The sequence below is a fragment of the Nothoprocta perdicaria genome, unplaced genomic scaffold (genome assembly GCF_003342845.1).
Source record: "Nothoprocta perdicaria isolate Ctin4 unplaced genomic scaffold, notPer1 scaffold_67, whole genome shotgun sequence".
NCBI classification, from domain to species: Eukaryota; Metazoa; Chordata; class Aves; order Tinamiformes; family Tinamidae; genus Nothoprocta; species Nothoprocta perdicaria.
In genome coordinates, this window is record NW_020455943.1 from 1,395,353 (window position 1) to 1,413,309 (window position 17,957).

The 17,957-nt window shown below is 45.7% G+C and overlaps 1 protein-coding gene across 2 annotated transcripts in view; it reads left to right on the forward strand.

The window, feature by feature from the left end:
• The first annotated feature begins 10,860 nt into the window (after window positions 1–10,860).
• Window positions 10,861–17,957, forward strand: part of SLC38A1 (solute carrier family 38 member 1) — a 40,507-nt gene continuing 33,410 nt past the window's right edge. For both annotated transcript variants that reach the window (XR_003251102.1, XM_026050260.1), the window contains exon 1: window positions 10,861–10,917. The gene's annotated coding sequence lies outside the window, so the exon portion shown is untranslated. The remainder of the gene's footprint in view (window positions 10,918–17,957) is intronic.

Consider the following 17,957-nt stretch of genomic DNA (forward strand, 5'->3'; position numbering starts at 1 on the left):
AAAAGGAAAAGGAAAAGGAAAAGGAAAAGGAAAAGGAAAAGGAAAAGAAAGAGAAAGAGAAAGAGAAAGAGAAAGAGAAAGAGAAAGAGAAAGAGAAAGAGAAAGAGAAAGAGAAAAAAGAAAGAGAAAAAGAAAGAGAAAAAGAAAGAGAAAAAGAAAGAGAAAAAGAAAGAGAAAAAGAAAGAGAAAAAGAAAGAGAAAAAGAAAGAGAAAGAGAAAGAGAAAGAGAAAGAGAAAGAGAAAAAGAAAAAGAAAAAGAAAAAGAAAAAGAAAAAGAAAAAGAAAAAGAAAAAGAAAAAGAAAAAGAAAAAGAAAAAGAAAAAGAAAAAGAAANAGAAAAAGAAAAAGAAAAAGAAAAAGAAAAAGAAAAAGAAAAAGAAAAAGAAAAAGAAAAAGAAAAAGAAAAAGAAAAAGAAAAAGAAAAAGAAATCAGTGTTTGATTTCATCCTCCAAATGGAGCTTGCACGCCAAAACTATGGAAAAAATATGAAAATAAAGAGCTGTACCTCTACAGCCCCAAGTGGACCTTTTAGGTTTTGCATAACATCCCTAGCAAAGGGAGGGGATCATCACTTGCTTTTTGGGCCCTTTTTGTCCCCTATACCTCATAGCATCAAGTGAGGTCCTGGTTAGTTCTGCCACTCAGCACAAGAAGCAGTGCAGAAGGGCTGGTAGTTGGGTGTTTTATTTAGCAAACTGTTAATTCTGTTCCAAGGCAAGTGGAAAGAGTAGGGTTCATAGCTAATGCGCTTTACCCTTTCACTGGACCTTGATATAACTTAGCCCTTAGAGGTGAAAAAAAGAAAAAAAAAAAAAAAAAGTAAGGATAATAGTAGGGAAAAAACCGACTTTTAATTTGGAAATTTTGCAAAACAATGAGAAACAAAAAAAACCTTTAACTGGGGCCAATTTTTAGAACACCTTGTAGAGAGTTGCTGCCTGGAGGAGGCCCTGGCAGCGCTACTGTCCCCCTTGTGCCACCCAGTTCATAACCTGTGTTGTCACAGCATGGTCAGGTAACTGACTCCCCAGTGAGGGAACGCCACTTAATAAGTCAGGAGTGGCGGCGCCAACCACATGTTTGTGTATCCCAAGCCAAAACCTAAGTGAATAGCATCAGGTGCCATTGAAAACCAGCCACACGTCAGAGCAGAGCAAATAGCTGTATAGCTGTGACCGTGGGCGCAGGCGCTGAGCGCTCCTCCGGCCCGGAAACCCGGAGCAAACACGGAGAGAATGGAATTCCTGTGTCTACAGAAGCCACATACGTACGCACAGGGTCAGCCGTGAAATTGAGAGCAAATATTTGCCCTGCTCAAGACAACGCTTGGATTGCAGTAATTGCGGAGTGCTGTAAGCATCTCTGCTCGAGGCTTTCTGATCGCTCACGGCCGCTGCCTCGCCGCTCGTTGAGTGTTTGCTCTGCGCAGGTTGGGACTCTAATCAATTCGCCATTGGTCACCCTTGTGAGGGAAGCCAGGGCGTTTTCACATTGTGCAAGTCAAACACCTCCTGGTACACCACGCTGGCAGTATCTTCGTTTCCTGTGCTGCTGCATTGGTTAATGTTTTGCTCATTGTGTGTCCCAAAATGGACTGCTGTTTCATGTGAGGTCCTGGTTTGGGCCTCCTAACACCAAACTCAAAATCCTGTTGGAATGGACTGTACATGTTGGCCTGGCAGAGCCCGCTCTCCTCTCTCATCCTCTTCCTCACAGCCCTGCACTTGCTCTGACACTTGCTTCCCATTCCTGCAGCGAGCTGCTGAGATCTTGGCAAGCCACAGGGGCTGCAAAACCTTAAACAAAGAGGAAAAAGCGGCTGTTGTCTCTCCAAGCTGACATATCCTTTCTCACTCCTAGGTAAGGTTTCCATTGCCAGCTTCTTTCCCCCTGTGGGGATGATGTTGGTGGCCTCCAGCCATGGGGCTGACGCCTGCCCCAACTGTCAAGGATGTGGTGGCCACGGAGCAGCCAGAACCGGTGGACCAGCTGCAATAGTTCCTCTTCATTATTGCTGTTTCCCGATTATCCTCTCCAAGGTTCACAAAACGTGGTCTTGTCACTCATCCAGGGCCATGACAGCTTTTTGTGTCCTGGACACCCACAGATCAGATACACGGGCCCCACAGCTTTGCAGACAGAGGACGAATGTGGCAAACCGAGCGCCTGGCTCTGGGCCCTGCCATGTGCTAGGTCAGCAGCAGGCACCACACTGCTGTGTGTACCAGTGGCAAGGCGGGCAGGACACACAGTGGGCTGGGAAGACCTTCCCCTCTGTCCTCCTGCCACCACCTCCAGCTTCTGAGCACTTCCACAAAGGCAGCTTGGATCCCAAAAGGGGTCTTCTCTGATAAAGGAAAGCAGCAGTTACATAGGGATACTCCAGCATTTCAACTGGAAAGGAGACAGGAAGGGATGGGAAGCAACATCCCTTCTCCAGCAGCAGAAAGCGAAGCCCCAGAGCAGTTTTTCAAGGCAGCTGATCTTGATTAAAGTCGCCAACACAGGCTTTTGGGCCCCTAGCTGCGTAACCGGTGCAGTGTAACTGGAGTTTTCTTCTCCTGCAAACACGGGAATAAACGTGCATTAAGTGCCTGAGGGGATGTTTTTTAACTTAGGTCTATTCCCCAGCCTCAGGGCAGTCTGTGCGAGATGAAGAGGGACATGTGCTTCTCTCCAGACAGCCGGTCTCCTCTGTGTGGTAACTTCTGAGCAGCCACGTACATCACTGCTCCCTGGGTTCACCATTACAGATCAGATTTGGGGAAGTGGGTCAGCACATGCCACATTTTACGTAGCTGCCTGTCCCAGTGACTTTGAGTCAGGTCCTAAGGGTTTCTGTCAGAAACCTAAGGGTTTCTGTCGTTTCTGTAACTGAGCAACTGGCTCCTCTGGGTCCTTCCACACACCAAGAGTAAAGCAGGGTGACCGGCTCTCTGGAACCACCACCCTCACCCTTTCTGAAAATGGCATTTTCCAGTAATGTTTTTTTAGAAAAGTACCTACAACCTGGATCCGGTAACATTTGCTACAAACATTAATGTTTTAAAACACATTCACAAAATGCCTTCACTCCTTCCTTTTGCAACCACATTAGGCCATTATGGCAATAGTAAAAACACGGTTAGGCAGCTTAGGGTATTCCAGTTCATAATAATATTTACAATATGACTTCAGCACTCGGGTGTGAGTGTTTGCAGGATCAGGCTATGATTTCCTGTCAAGGCAAGGCTTTGGGAATGCAGCATTTTCTAACAGCTATTTTGGACGAAGAATGTTCTAACAAAAATATGATCAAGTTTATACATTAAATGTGCATTCTAAATGCATTTTAGCAATTTTTAGTAGTTTTTTTCTTTTTTTTTGCGTTTTTGTACTGTATGTAATCTACCTACAAATTCTAAATATGAAATAGTAGGCTATATCAATTTGCGTACACCATATATTGTTATTTGCCATCTGTCTTCTGTTTACCCAGAGCTTTACACACCAGTTCTATTGCAAAAGCTCATGGTGCACTCTGCTGTTACAAGAATATTTTCTACAGTCCTATACATCAAAGTAATTCCTTTTGAGCCAGCATAGACTTTTATAGGCATCTTAGAATTTTATTGTGTCCTTTATCGGTTAAAATTTTGTTAAGACTTTACCTGTGTTTTTTCTCATCTTCTCACTAAATATTACAAGACAAATGGAAACAGGAGGTACTTGCAGATGAGATAAAGTGGCGAGTATCAAAATTACTGAAATCGCTTTTCCAGAAAGAAAGGCTTCAAATAATGTTCGAGTTGGGTATGTGCCATTGCTAATTACTGTCTTGTTTGCTGTAAAATTGTACACAATTAGGTTTATCTATTGCTATGTGGACACTATCTTCAGCTAGTCTCCGTTTACCAGAAGCTTTGTGCAACAAAGCAGGTATTGTTCACACTGATGTTCAACCTCTAAATCACGCTGAGCACACAGGCCAGGCCTGATGCAGGAGAAGGAAATGAGTCCACCAGTTTGGAAAACAGTTTTACATGGATAAATATATGGCCACTGGAAGACAGAATGAAACAGAAACTGATAGGGGGCAAGTTCAGCTTTCCGTCTCCCAAAGGTGACAAAATCTGGGATGAAGACAGACTGACTTCTGTAGACGCACACATTGACAATTAAGAAAGATTAAGAAAAGAAAATTAAGTAAGATATATACAGTGTCTTAAGATTTTTTCTCCTATTTTTCTCCTATATCTTAAGATATTTCTCCTATTTCTCCTATTGCACCGTGTTTCCTCTGTTAATTTTATCATATAAAGCATCTTGACTTCTGTATTAATACAGAGCAGCAGCTCTTGAAAAAATTCCTGGAAGCAACTTGCAGGTGTTGTATCCAACTGGAGATGGGGAACAGTCATATTTTGCATGATTTTTCAAGATTTATAGCACCAAGAAAGATCTGCATGAAAGACTGTTGATTTCCATCATATAGAAATGCAATGAAAGGCCTTTAAATTGTAGAGATCCCCTCAGAGACATCAGAGAAATGGGTAGCTAGTTTTGAACTAGCTAGTCTTGCTTTGCCGTTTCATAGGTAGTCTTGAATAAAACATTATTGCTCTCATCTTCCCTCCAAGTTCTTCAAGTGCAGTGGAACTACCGCTACTTGTCCCTTGTAGCAAAATGTTTTGAGATTATGGGATGAAAAAAAAATGCATTGGTAAAAAGTACTTAGAGTAATCAATAACTCTACAATATGATAAATTCTTCAATTATGTGCACTTTTTAGTGATTTTCTGTAAAGACAATTTCTTAAAGATTATCTTTAAAGTTAGAGAATTCAGACAGAGTACTTACCTGGACTACAGCAATGCATATTATGTCTAGTTTTGCAGTTAGAAAACAGAACAAATTTAATCACTTCATTAGTGTTACTCTAGTTCCTATATGAAGCCCCAAAATAGAGAAGGAAATAGGCTTTGACAGAGGTGCCTAACGATATTTTTAAGCATAATTCTTAACAGAGATCTGCACTCCAGCATTTTTATTTGCTATTTTCCTTTTCCAGTTATTCACAGTTTGAGTTCAGCAGCATGTCCCAGAGGTGCAGCTGGCTTTGACCAGGTCCCTGATGCCAGAAAGGCCCAGGGGAACCACAGAAGCTGGAGTTAGACTTCCTTTTCTTAAGCAGATTAGGAAGTTTGCGTGTATTTTTAACAAGAAGTTCTGGTTAGCTTCACTCTACCAGTTTTGTGTGTTTTCTGTAGAACTTGACTCATGCATAAGCCGTATGAATGTAAGAATCATGGAAATAAGGCACACAGAGCATGGTTTTGGCCAGGGTCACTGTCGCTGTGTTTAAAGGTGACATTTCAAGGAATATGTGATGGCTGAAGTGCCACAAAACGTGAGTTAAATTTTACTTCCACTGATTTCATTTAGGTTGAATGGATGCAGTGAAAATGAAATTTGTTTGCCTTGTAAAGACTGCAAAGCACAATGGAAATATCAGAGGAATAACAGGGTGGTCCCTGGCTCTTCACCTGCCCTCTCTCAGCGACTGCAGCTTCTAAATAAGCTTAGTGTTTTTGCTGTAGTTCAGCTACCTTTCCCTACATGCCCATAGGAACGTCAATAGCCTTATTTTGTTTTATTCTTTAAAATGTTTATTAGCAGTCAAGATGTTTTAGAAAGGTTTTATTTTAAACTAGTCCCCTACCCTGCAGCTCTTTAATTTCACTGAGTTTCTTATGTATGAAGCTAATCTTAATTGGTTGCTGCTTTACCGTGGCAATTTAAAGACTTAATTGATCATGTTTACCACCACCTGAAAATCGTCATCATATTTACCACCATCTTATTAACCAGGAAGTATCAAAAATAAGATTTTGCCCCCCCCCTTTTTTTTTTACTTCTCAACTTTACTAATTTCATTATCCTTCCTGATTCATTACTAGAGGATTACGATGAAATCAGTATATGATGTGCAGATACTTACATCTTATCATCTAATTTCACACGAAGTCAGCTAAATAAGCACTGTGATTTCTAGAGATACAAGAATTTCCTCAGCCCCTATCCACTTTAGAAAGAGCAAGAGATGTCTAAAAACTTTCAATACTTTTTATTAATGATATAGATTTTAATGTGTAACACATGCCACACAAATTCTGAATTAAACTTCTTTTTTTCCTTTTTTTAATAGAGGAGAATTAAACTACTGGGCTGTGCACTAGTGGGGAGGCCCCTGAAGAAACTGTGCCGATATGATTTCATTCATAAAAGTTATAGATTATTTCAAGTTTCTAGTCACACCCCATTTTCCACAGGTATACCTTACATTGCAACTAGGAAGATTAGTCTGCAAGGAATCTGCCTGTTTACAGCAACCTGCCATCACAGAGAATATCCCTGAATACAGGAGGGAAGCTTTTTTCCTATACAAATGAGATGACAAAAACTACCCTTATCTGGGGGAAATGGGAGAGAATCCCCCGTTCGTCTTGGAACTCAACCCTACATCATGATTATGACCCAGTTTGAATCTACTTATTTCAGGAAGACCAAAATATTTTGGTTTAGGCAGATCGGCATTATAAATTTGTCGTACGAATCCACAACTTAAAAAAACTTAAACTGAAAAAAAAAAAAAAGTATTTTGTTACACATACTTTTAAAGTACGTTTTAATAGGCTTTTGTTATCACGACAGGCATCTATCAAATTTGCAAATGTTTTTGTTTTAGTCACTGCTGTTTCCTTACGCTCACTCAAGAAACTTGAAACCTTGGTATTCTGGCAAAAGACCGGTTCAGACCAGAGAAAAGAGCCAGGGCAGATGGTCAGAAGGTAAGAAGAAAAAGCACCGCGGCCTGATGCGTTGCATGAATTCCTGAGCTAAGGAGGTCTAGTCGTCATGGCTGTACGTACACTGCGGCTGGGAAGCAAACAAACGATGCTATCTCATGATCACAGTCACAGAAATGTGTGCAAGACCTCACAGCGCTCTGAGTGCCTCAACACGCCGCTTTGGAGGCAGCCGAACACGTTTGGACACAGCTGATGCTATCAGCGTTCACGAATTCTGTGACAAGTGTGGGCAGTCGTTTCTGGAGTATCGTGCAAGACCAGTCATGTAGAGACCTCCCTATTACACATCGTCCTCAGTGGTGCTTTTCCTTGCTCAGCTATCAGCCAGAATGTGCCTGTCAACGAGCGTCACAGAGGGAGCAGCACTAGCAGGGTTTCAACACACAGCAGCAAGGGCACTTCCAAGAAGCCTCTCCTCTTGCCAGAGCGCAAATCCCAGCGTCTCGGACTAGATAGGCCGCAGATATTTGTTGACTTGGAATAAAGCTTGGAAGTTTAATTTACTTCCGAGAGGCAAGTTGCATGGGGCACTGCTCTAGCTTCCTGCACCACCCAGAGAGTTCCTGTGTCTGTGGGCCCACGCGTAGGCCCAGCACATCTGGGCTCGCCCTGGGGAGGCACCGGCACGTTGTTCCTCTGTGAGGCAGCTCTGCTGCACCTTCTGAGCACAGAATACCTGGAATGTCTGGAAAGGAAGGATATCTCACTGGTTACTTGCTTCCCAAAGGAGGACCTGTACAACCCTCTCCTGTGAGAAGCCTGGTGACTTAGATACTGCCCTTCAGAGAACAAAGTCCATGGACTTTCCATTGCAAGCTGAGACAGAGACCTTAATAAAAATAAAATAAAAAATACTGCTACTAATAATAAATCCCCCAAAGTCCATATGCTTTTTTACTTCAGCTGATGAAAGATAAACAAAGGTGTTAAAATAGCTATTGACTACACCTCGGCCTTCCTCTTCACTCTTGGTCAATCCTGAGGATCAGTCCAAAACTCAGAGACATCCAAGGTTACCTTCAAGCACCAAGCCGCTTCTCTGCAAAACACAGGATTTCTCTCCTTCCAGTGATTTTCCACTTCTGCTCTTCACTCTGTTTTCCGCCCCTCTCTTTCACACGTGCACTAACACGTAAGTACAAACATGCCAGTGACAGATGCACTAAAACAGAGGTGAAAACAATATTTCTGTAAGAAACTCCCGTTCTCCTGCTGAGCTTCTCGCATGAGCAGCAGTGAATACCACCGTCCCTCAGCTATCTGAATAACCCTGGGTTCTAGGCACATACTTGCCCAGAGGTAAAATATTTGATAAAACATCCAGATTTAAGGACTCTCTGTCATCAACGTTGTGCCAGGTGCAAAATTTTGCCTGAAAACTCTTGCAGGTTTTGGAGCAATTTGGAAGCAAAAGAAAGTGAGGAAGCCAACCAGGTTCCACTTGGAAAAAAAAAAGGAAAATGCACCCCAGGTCAAACAGATTCATAAACTGTAAACAGAAAAGCTTGCCAAATGTTCACACGTGATGAGATTTAGTTGAACAAAAAAATCATTTGGTGTGTTTTGATTTCTTTTAAGTTCATTTTTACTGCAGAGTCATAGGTTTTTATTATGTCTATATGGTTTCTATTAGGTGGCTTGGACCAGTCAGTAAAGATGCATGTTTAAAGGACAATTCAGAAAGGAATTCTACAAACTCTGGAAGGACACTGCACTTTGGGGCATAGTTCTCGTAGTGGCTGTGGCTGCGGATGCATTGTAGGCAGCTGAAATACAATCTGAAAAGCATTTGGAATCTGCAAGTCTGAGCAAAAGAAAGATGGAAATGGGGTTATCAGTGACAGGAGAGAAAGGCAAGGAAATATGTCAGACAGAAGAGAAAAGCTCTAGATAAAGGTAAACCGAAAGGGATCCAAGAACAGAACAGACAGTTCCAGACGGACAACAGGAAGAAAAACGACAGGCCAGAAATTTAAAAGCAAATTCCTGAGACTTCAGTGCACTTGAAGACAGATATAGGAATGAGATTATATATAAAGAAAGATAAAAAGAAAAGCCAATATGGAGTGAATAAAGTCGGTGAAGAGTAAAAGACATGAAAATCTATAGAAGGAAACAAAAAGCTTACAGAAATAGCAAAAGCTAGAACTAGAAGTCACTGGCCAAAAATATCAATATTTCACAGAGTATTAAGGAAAACAGAATCAACAATGCCAAAAATCAGAAAGATAGTGAAAAAGAAGAGCATTCATCTTGCAATAGGAGAATGCAAAAGAAGAGTTTTCATTTAGCCACAACACATTAAAAATAGGGGTTGTTTCTGAAAAGGACTAATATTCCTGTGAAGCTTTGGTAAGATATGCTAAACAAATTCCTCTCAAATTCTGTCAAAATAACCACTTTGCTTGTAAGAACCATTGTTCTATTTATATTGCATTATATTATTATATTGCAATATAAGGTTGGCACTATCTCTAAGTTGCAGATGTTTCTCTTTGCAGGCATAAAGTCAAAGGTGGCATCAGAATGCATCAAATTATGTACCAGTCACCTCATATTCAGTTGGGTTTCAAAGGAAAATAAAGGATTCTTTTAATGTTCTACATTCGGACACCGGAACATGCCCATCACTTAATATAAGTTGTTAATATAAGTTGTTCCTTAGAAATTGTGGGGTGAATTATCAGTTTAAAGAGAAGTAAGAATAACTGAGTATGAATATATTGCTAATTTCTTAGCTGTTTTTTGGTGTGAACAATGGTCTGGTGCCTTTGTGCATGGGACTGGGTCAGGAGATTTGGAATCTGACCCAAATTTAAGCTTTTTTTTTTTTTCCCCCATGAAAACTCCACGAGGAAATTTCCATGCGCAGGAGTAGAGAAGAGGCTCATTCACTGGAGGAAGTGCTGAACGATCAGCCCTTGCCTTAACAACCTTGGGCAATTAACTCCTCCTCCAGCCTCAACTTCAACACGGGGAGGAGGAGCATCTCTCCCTTGGAGGCTGCAGCAGATGTTAATTAAATTACTGTTTGCACAGCGCTTCACATCCAAAGAATTACCTGGGTAATGGGAAAAAATAAATAAAATAATAATTAAAAAAAAAAAAAAAGGCACAAGAGCAGTAAGGGGAGCCTGGCAGGCATGTATAGAGGGAGAGATTTGGAAAGTGCTGTTCTCCCTGCATGCCCGTGCCGTCTGGGGCCTGCCCTCCCAAAACTCGCCATGGGGCCGCTGGCAGCCGCCCCCACGCCAGCCTTGGCCCCTGCTTCTTGCTGCAGGGTGGGCGCCGAGGTGGCTGCAGCGGCTCGGGCGCTTTGCAGCGATGGCTACGGGAGGCACAAGCTGTAGTTTGGGTGCTCGGTGTGGATGTGAGTGCCCCGCTACGAAGGGAAAGGGGCCTTGCCCCACGGCGAGCGCCCCGACCTCTTGCAGAAGCGGCCGCCTTTGCGCCCTGTGCACGCTTTGCATGAGGAAACAGGAAGCGGGGCGAGGCGGTAATGCCAGCTCTTCCGCTGCCATTTCAGAGGAAACCCAAGGAAAATCCCCCCTTTCGCTACAAAAGGGTCTGCCTGACAGAGAGTGGGGGGAAAAAAAAAATGTGAACTAGGCCAATGAGGAAAAATAAAAGAAAAAAAAAAAAGCAAGAAAAAAAGAAAAAGAAGGGGGAAAAAAAAGAGGGGAAAAAGTTTTTTTTTAARGGGCTAAAAAAAAAAAGGCGGTAAAACCCCTCCTTGGCGCGGGAGCCCTGCGCGCGCGCGCGGAGCCGCTGCCCGCGGCCACGCGGGGTCCCGCGCCGCACCTGGAGGCGCGGGCGCGCGCCCGGCCCTTCGCGCGCGCTCCCGCCCGCGCGCGCGCGCGCGCCCGCCCACCGCCACATGCGCACAGCCCCGCGGCGCGGTGCAGGAGCCGCATCCCGCTCGCCGCGCGCTCCCTCCGCGCCCATCCCCGCGGTTTTCCTTTCGCCGTTACTATTATTTTTGTTAATTATTTTTATTAACACTGTATTTCGAGGGGGGGTCCCCGCCGGGAGCGCAGCGAGGGCACCCGCCGGCTGCAGGGCCAGGTAGGCGGCATCTGATGCAATCGGGGCTGGGGGGCCGAGCGCGGAGCCTTTGTGTGCGCGCCCGCGCTGCCCCGCGCAGCGCGCCCGGCCCGGCCCGCGCTTTGTCCCCGCGGGCCGTGGGCGGCCGCGGGAAGGGGCTGCGGCCGCAGCCCCGCGGAGGGAAGGGACGGGAAGGGGAGGGAAGGGAGCGGGGGGAGGCCGCGCCATGCGGCAGCTCCGCGGGGCGCGGGGGGAGCCGCGGGCGGGCGCCGGCTCGGGCGGGCGCTGCGGAGCGCCCGCGGACGCGGCAGCGAGCGGCGAGCCCGGCCCGCCCGGCGCCGCGAGGTAAAAACGGGGAAAACCATGTGCGAAAGGGTAAAAGCATGAAAATGGTGAAAAACGAAAATGATGCAAATCAACGCGTGAAATACAATAATGGAAAAATTAAATAATGGGCAGGTGGGAGGGAGCGTGTTCCCGCTCGGCGGCGGGAGCGGGGTCGCTGCGGGCGGCGCATCCCGCAGGATGAGGCCCCGCGTCCTGGCCGGGTGGCACATGAGCCGCTCCTGTCCCCTTGTCCGGCACGTTGGGCGCTATTCCCGACGCCGGGCTGGGCGTGCACGTGTGTGTCCATACGTGCGTGTCCATAGGTGCCAGCGCTGGCCCGTGCACAGAGAGGAGCAGCTGAGCTGCCTGCTCGGGAGGAGGCAGGGAGGAGAACACAAAGGAGCCGGATTCGGGGGCATCTCCACCTGCCCGCGAACGCGTTCGGCCTCCTCTCGCCTCGCAGCGTTTGTGCCCCTTGCTGTTCCGAGTTTGCAACGCAACCTGTAGCTGTAAGGCATCGCCCTGGGCGAAAGAGGAGCTGGGGAAGTGCGTAAACCTGCGCCTTGTTTGGGTGGCAGTGGGAAGATGAAGTAAAACCCCCTGTTCGGCAGCTGGTTTCGCTGCAGGAGAAGCTCGTCCCCTTTCCAGCCTCGACCTGCTGCCTATCAGGGCATGACTTGGTGGCCCCAAGTGCTGCCCTGGGGCGTCTCTGCTGACCCCCGTGCCCAGGGGCTGTCCCTGTGGCCTTGGTGCCTCGCTCCCCTCCTCTTGTGTGTTGGGTTTTGCTGCTGCTTGCAAGACAAGGTGACACAAACCAGTCCTTGCTCTGAAAGTAGAGGAGTAACAAATGCTCTCTTTACATTTTGATTTGCTCTTTTTTTTTTTAAGCCATCAGTAGTAAAAGCAGCCACAAAGACGGGGACGGGGGAGGGAATAGCTTTGTTCCAGCTAACTTTTGTTCCCTTTGCCACCCAAGTGCAGGCTTGCTCTAAAAGGTATCTACAAGGGAATTTCGCCTGTTACTGAAGGATACATGGTATCCGTAGCTGCCATTTCCAGGCTTGCAACCCGTTCTGAAACAGCGCTGAAATCCATCGGCTTCTCCGAAATGTAGGAATTGCCACAATTCCAGCGAGCAAGGGGCTTGTGAGGCAACTCTGTGGAAATTCACTGACTAGCATGGGATGTGCCTCACTGTAGTGCTGGATGCCTCCCCTTTGACTTTGCCTTTTCGGCAGGTGTTCTTTCCCTCCCTTTTCCCCCCCTCCTTTTGTTTTATTCTCTTTTTCTGGAGAGGCGCCGCTTCCCGAGGCGCCCGGCAGCGGCCTCTGCCCACTCGCCGGAGGCTGCCGGGGCCGTAACGGGACCCGCCGGAGCCGGGATGCGGATGGGCTCCGAGCACAGAGGAGATTCTGTGGGAAGGATTCTCCTCCGCCTCGTTCCACTCTTCCCGCGGCGTTGAGAACAGGGAGGTTCAGTTGTCCCTCGTGGCCATATCCTGCGTTATACAAGGATTTTAAGGCATGGAAGGGGAGGAAGGGCTCTCCCATGAGCCTGCTCGCTTGACGTGGGTCTTTGTCCTGCCTTTCCTCAGGATTTTTCTGCTTTGGGGGCTTTTGGGGAATAGCGGTGACTGAGTGTAATTGGGATTTTCCCTCCTCCCGTGTTCTGCCCTATCCCTCTGTCCTTTCCTTGGGTTGCTCATTTTTGTGGAAACAAGCTTAGCAAATAGTCCGACTATTGCAGTATACAGAACTCCTGTTTTAAAACTGTTATGGGGAGAAAAGCAAGGGGTTGTAGGTCTGCTTAAGTATTCCAGATCTGACTGAAAGGGTTTCAATTTTGATATGCAGTTACTGCTTTAACCTTAATCCAATCCAAGACATTGAAACAGTCACTCTTAGTAAAAACGGCAGCTTTTTGCATGCTCGAAGAGCGTTGCAGGCCTTATCCAGTTAATTCTCATAATACCTGTGTAAAGTTTTCAGGTAAATACCACTCTGAGTCTCTTAACAGACAAGGAAACCGAAGCCAAGAAATTGCATGTAAACTGGAGGGGCGGAAGAAAAAAAAAAAAAAAAAGTGAGTTGTAGACTAATGCAAGGAGTTTTTCCTTCTGTAGTACAAAAATCAATGTTAAATAAAAAATTTTAAGCTGCTATTAGCCCACGGTGCTCGGCTCTCGCGGCACCGTCTCTGTGGGCTGCAGGAGCTCTTGTGTTTGTGGTGTGTTCTGGGACCTCTTCGGCAAGACTGAGAATGTTGAGAGGATTTCACAGAGAAATATAATTAGGAAAAAATGTGACTACATCCCTCTGCCAAATGCCTTCCCTAAATTGACTGGGAAGGGCTCAAAACAAAAATGTACTTAAAACCATTTTCCTTTATGGCTCATCTTTAAGTGTTTTGCCTAAAGTCATGAATCACAGGGTGAATCAGACTAGTATTTTACGATTTCTTATTTGCCTGCCTTTGATCAACCGAGTAGCCTGTCGAGACTTAATTTGGGACTGTCTTCCCTTTCTTTACGGCAGTACGGGAGGGCAGCGCCGAAAGTGATGGGGCAGAGTAGGAACGTTTTCTTCTTGCAACCCAAGGTCACAGCACTGAAAGAGGTTGAGTAGTTGCGTTTTGTACAAAACCCTCCTTTTTCTGGAACATTTCTCTCTGTGCTTCTTTATCGAGCCTTCTCTTGGCTGGTTGTTTCTCCCACCCTGTGCACAACTTGTCTGTACCCGTTCCTGGTGCCTGGGGGGCTGTGTCAGGGAGAAGAGGCGCTGGAAGGAGGGATCAGGGCTCCGCTTTGGGGCGCTCACAGCTGCAGTAGCCGCAGGAGCATCTCCCCTCTGCTATCCCGGGATGGCTGATCAGGTGCCAGCACCTTGTTCCCTCCCTTTCCTAGATCCCCATGGCTCCCGAGGCTTTAGCCTTGCGGAGAGGGCCGGGGCCGAGCAGCTGGAGGCAGTGACGTTTCCAGCCTCGCGGATGCTCGCGCTGGATGTGAGTCAGTCTGTAATTGCCCATCTTTGTTATCCCAGTTATCTCTCTGCTTTGTCCTTCCTGTAGGTTAGGAGTAAAACAGGAACTTTATGTTCCGGATGTCGGGTGTCACTAGTGCCCAGCAAAAGGAGAGCGTCGCTTCCAAAGTGATGCCGTTATGTATGAAACCTGTTCCTGCTTTTTTTGTCATCCATGTGAACAGTTTACAGAGATTCAAGCTCGGCCTTTTATATCCATAGAGTCTTACCGGTCATTGCTGCTGTTTGAAAGAACATGCAAAAATGTGAGCAGAGAAAGACCTATCACACCTCAGTCTTTGCAGGAATAAAGCAGCTTGCGTGAAACCCAAGCTGGATCCTGATGACTCCTAACCGACCAAGGGTTCTTGGCAAAACTCTCTTTGAACAGAAAGTTGAGTCATATTTCAGGTTTGAGTAAATTATCTTGAATTCCGTGGTTAAAAGTGCTTAGTGTGCTTGGGAAAGTGACACTCCAAACTACTACTAGTTGTACCAAACGACAAGGCCATGTGGCCGCAGGAAATGCAGGGAAGGAAGTGAGCATGAGCCAGGCCATGTGACACACACCGGGCCTAAAAAGGGCTGAAACGGCATCAAAATGTACTTCAGCCCCATAGCACCTCCCAGCTGCTTGGTCAACACCTGGGCAGCCGTCTGTCTATGGTCATACTTCTGAATTGTGTCATTTCCAGGATATTAAAAAAAAGAACAAACTGTGAATCATGCAGGGATGATGTTATTGATAGAAATGTGGCTTCTAGTGAAGAGTGTTCTGGAGTTCTCTTCCAGGTGTTCGTCTTGCACTTCTTCACACACTTTTCAAGCCCATTACAGCCAGCTTTTCAAGGCTATTACTGCCGTTGTGATGTGTTGATAGTTTGGAAAATGGGAGTTGTAAGGATTTCAGGAGGGGGAGAAAAGGGCTGTTTCAGAAGGCAGTAGAGGAAAAGACCCCAGTTCTTGCAGCTGTCTTTTGATGGCTTATGAAGGTCTCAATGTCCTTGAGAAAAATAAATTCATTGTATTTTCTTGTGTCCTCCATATGGGCTCTGTGACCAATTGTTATCTCTCCCATAAGTTTAAGGCAGCAGTGTTATTTTGTAAGCAGCACATGATAAATAAATTCTCTAAAATAGGTTTTACAAGACTTATCATGGGATGTCTAAAGACGAGGGCGAGCTTCTAGCCCCGTGCAGCCCTCTTCCTGCTCAACCAAGGGCCTGGATCAGCCACAAAACGTCAATCTTTGATGTTCCTGCAAGCAGGGCCTGAGTCCTCTCCTGTTTCTTCCCGAGGTGATTCGTGCTGAGTGTTTGCCTGTCTCAGTGAAGAAGTTCCAAGTAAGAGGAGAGCTGGTATTTCTTGTCATTGGTTCACTGTGTGTGTCTGGGGAGAGAGGTTTGGTTGCAGGTGTTGGGGCACTGTTCCCTTTTGGGGAGTTACGGATGGGCACGGGAATGAGCGCGGTGCCTGGCACGGGTCGGGATTGCCACCCTCGTTGGTCAGGTCATTGCTTTTTACCTTTCTGCATCAATTAAGACTAAAGCTCTGCCTAGGTATCTCTGCCAAAAGAGCATTTTTATTTGGATGTGAGTTAAAGACATTTTGTGAATGAAAAGGCCTTAAATACAAATACTACCCTGCTGCCTCTACTATAGCTCCAAAACGACATATGGTGAATTTTACTAGCTGCAACACGTCTTTCCTCTCTCCTCAGGATTAGTAGCCCTGACACCTGAGGTGGAGGCTCGCTTAGCTCGGTTTCCCTGTCCCAGCTGGGTTTGCAGGGAGCAATTCTGCGTGTGTACGGACACCTTCACTAGGCTGGGATGAGTTAGCCTGGCAAGGCCGGACTCTTCTTTCTGTGCCACGGAGTCCAGATGAGGAGCCCGGAGTGGTCACGCAGTGTTCGGAGAGCAAGGCTGGCTGAGGTGAATCCTACCTGGAGGCCCTGCAGACTTTATTTAGAACCAGCGTGTGATTTGTCACGACCAGAATTAGGTGTTAAAAATAGGCATTTGGGAGATGAAATCTTATGACCGCTTCTACTTTACCACCTGTTAGGAGAGCTTAGAGGGAGTAGCTTTCACAGATGTTGCTGTGTGTGGATGCAAAGGAGAGTGGTTCTGGCCAAAAATTAGGGTTTTCCTTAGTCTGTATTTCCTTGTATCTCGCGTGTTGCACCCTTCTGTGCTAAGTAGGCAAGTGCTTTGCAACGTGAGTATTATAATCTCTATAATCTGAATTTTACAGATGGAGATATTAAGGATGAGGTGGTTAACCAAGGTTTGCAATGAGTTAATATTATCACTTAACAGGTCAGTCACCGTCCTCACATTTCTCTGTTTCTCTCCTAGTGTTTTGGTGCTGAAATCAGATTTTCTCGGACTTGCATGTGCAATGCACTGTTTCACTCAACAGTTCTTTAGTTTCAGAGTGTCTTGGAGTTTCTTTTTTCTTTAGTTTTAGGAGATCACTAAGCAAGGAAGAAGTTATGCAGGTTTGAAGATGTGCCGTCCTGCAGCTGCAGGAAGAGCTCATCCGTCTTGAAATCTTGAATTTCCTAGAATTATTGCTGGTGCTCCAGGCAACATCAATTGCACTAAGATTTTGCTGTGTCTTCATTCAGTTTTTCATAGAATCGGAGTTTTAGTGCAAACAAAACATGTGGGCACTTTTGCACTGTCATTCAGGCCTTGTAACATATCTCAGCTAGATCCCAGCAGAAGTGAGAGGCAGGAGGTACATATCAGTGAGCTGGGAGGCCTGTGAAGTCTCTAGCACACTGTTTCCCTCACAGAAGTGCTAATTTCAGCACCTATTTTTGAAACAATTAATGTGAGATTTATTAAGTGGAGGCAACGTCGAGGCAATTCTGAAAATCCTCCCGGGGGAACTAAGATGCAAAACTGCACCCAGAGGGAAAGTTGAGGCGCTTGAACATGGGACAAATCTTTGCATGGATTTAAAAAATTTCCGTGGATGCAAATCTCAGCGCAGACATTGTCACTTCTGTTAAAGGACTGTTTATTTTTAGGAGCGCGGGGTCACAAGAAGCTTCAGGATTCAGCGCCACCTCGGCAATCGCGCTCTCCTGTGGCTTTATCCTTTTATAAAAAGATCAAGCTTCCCTTCCAAAATAGGAATGCTTATTTTATCCTCGCTGCTTCTGGGAAGACTGTTCCAGAATGTCACTGCTAAAATCACCTTCTACTCGCTAGCCTGTATTTATTTATCAGCCATTTAAATCTTTTTTTGTTTTTTTTTCCCTCCTGGTGGCCACGTTTTTGCACACAGGTGCTTGCTCTCCTGGTGTCTGTAGTTACAGACTGTCTGTAGACGATGAGCTCGTGGCCCTTGGCACCTTCCCCTGGCCACGTCTGCCACCCCGTCCTGTCCTGTCCTGTCCACACACTTCCTCTGTAGAAATGAGCAGATTCTACCTTTCTGTAAGTGTTTTAGGCCAAACTTTGAATTTATACCTTAAAGTTGGAGACTTTAGCATATGTGGAGAAAGCTGTCTTTTTAGGACGAGGTGAACCTCAAGGTAAAATTAAATTTCTGAGAAACTTTACAGCGAAAATGCTCTTTTTGCAAATCCCTTTTATGTGTGGAAGGGATGTAGTATAAACCAGAAGTGCTGGGTCCCGTAAAGTCAACTTGAAACGAGCAGATGTCACATCTGACCGAGCAGTGAACTAAGGCTCCCCTGTT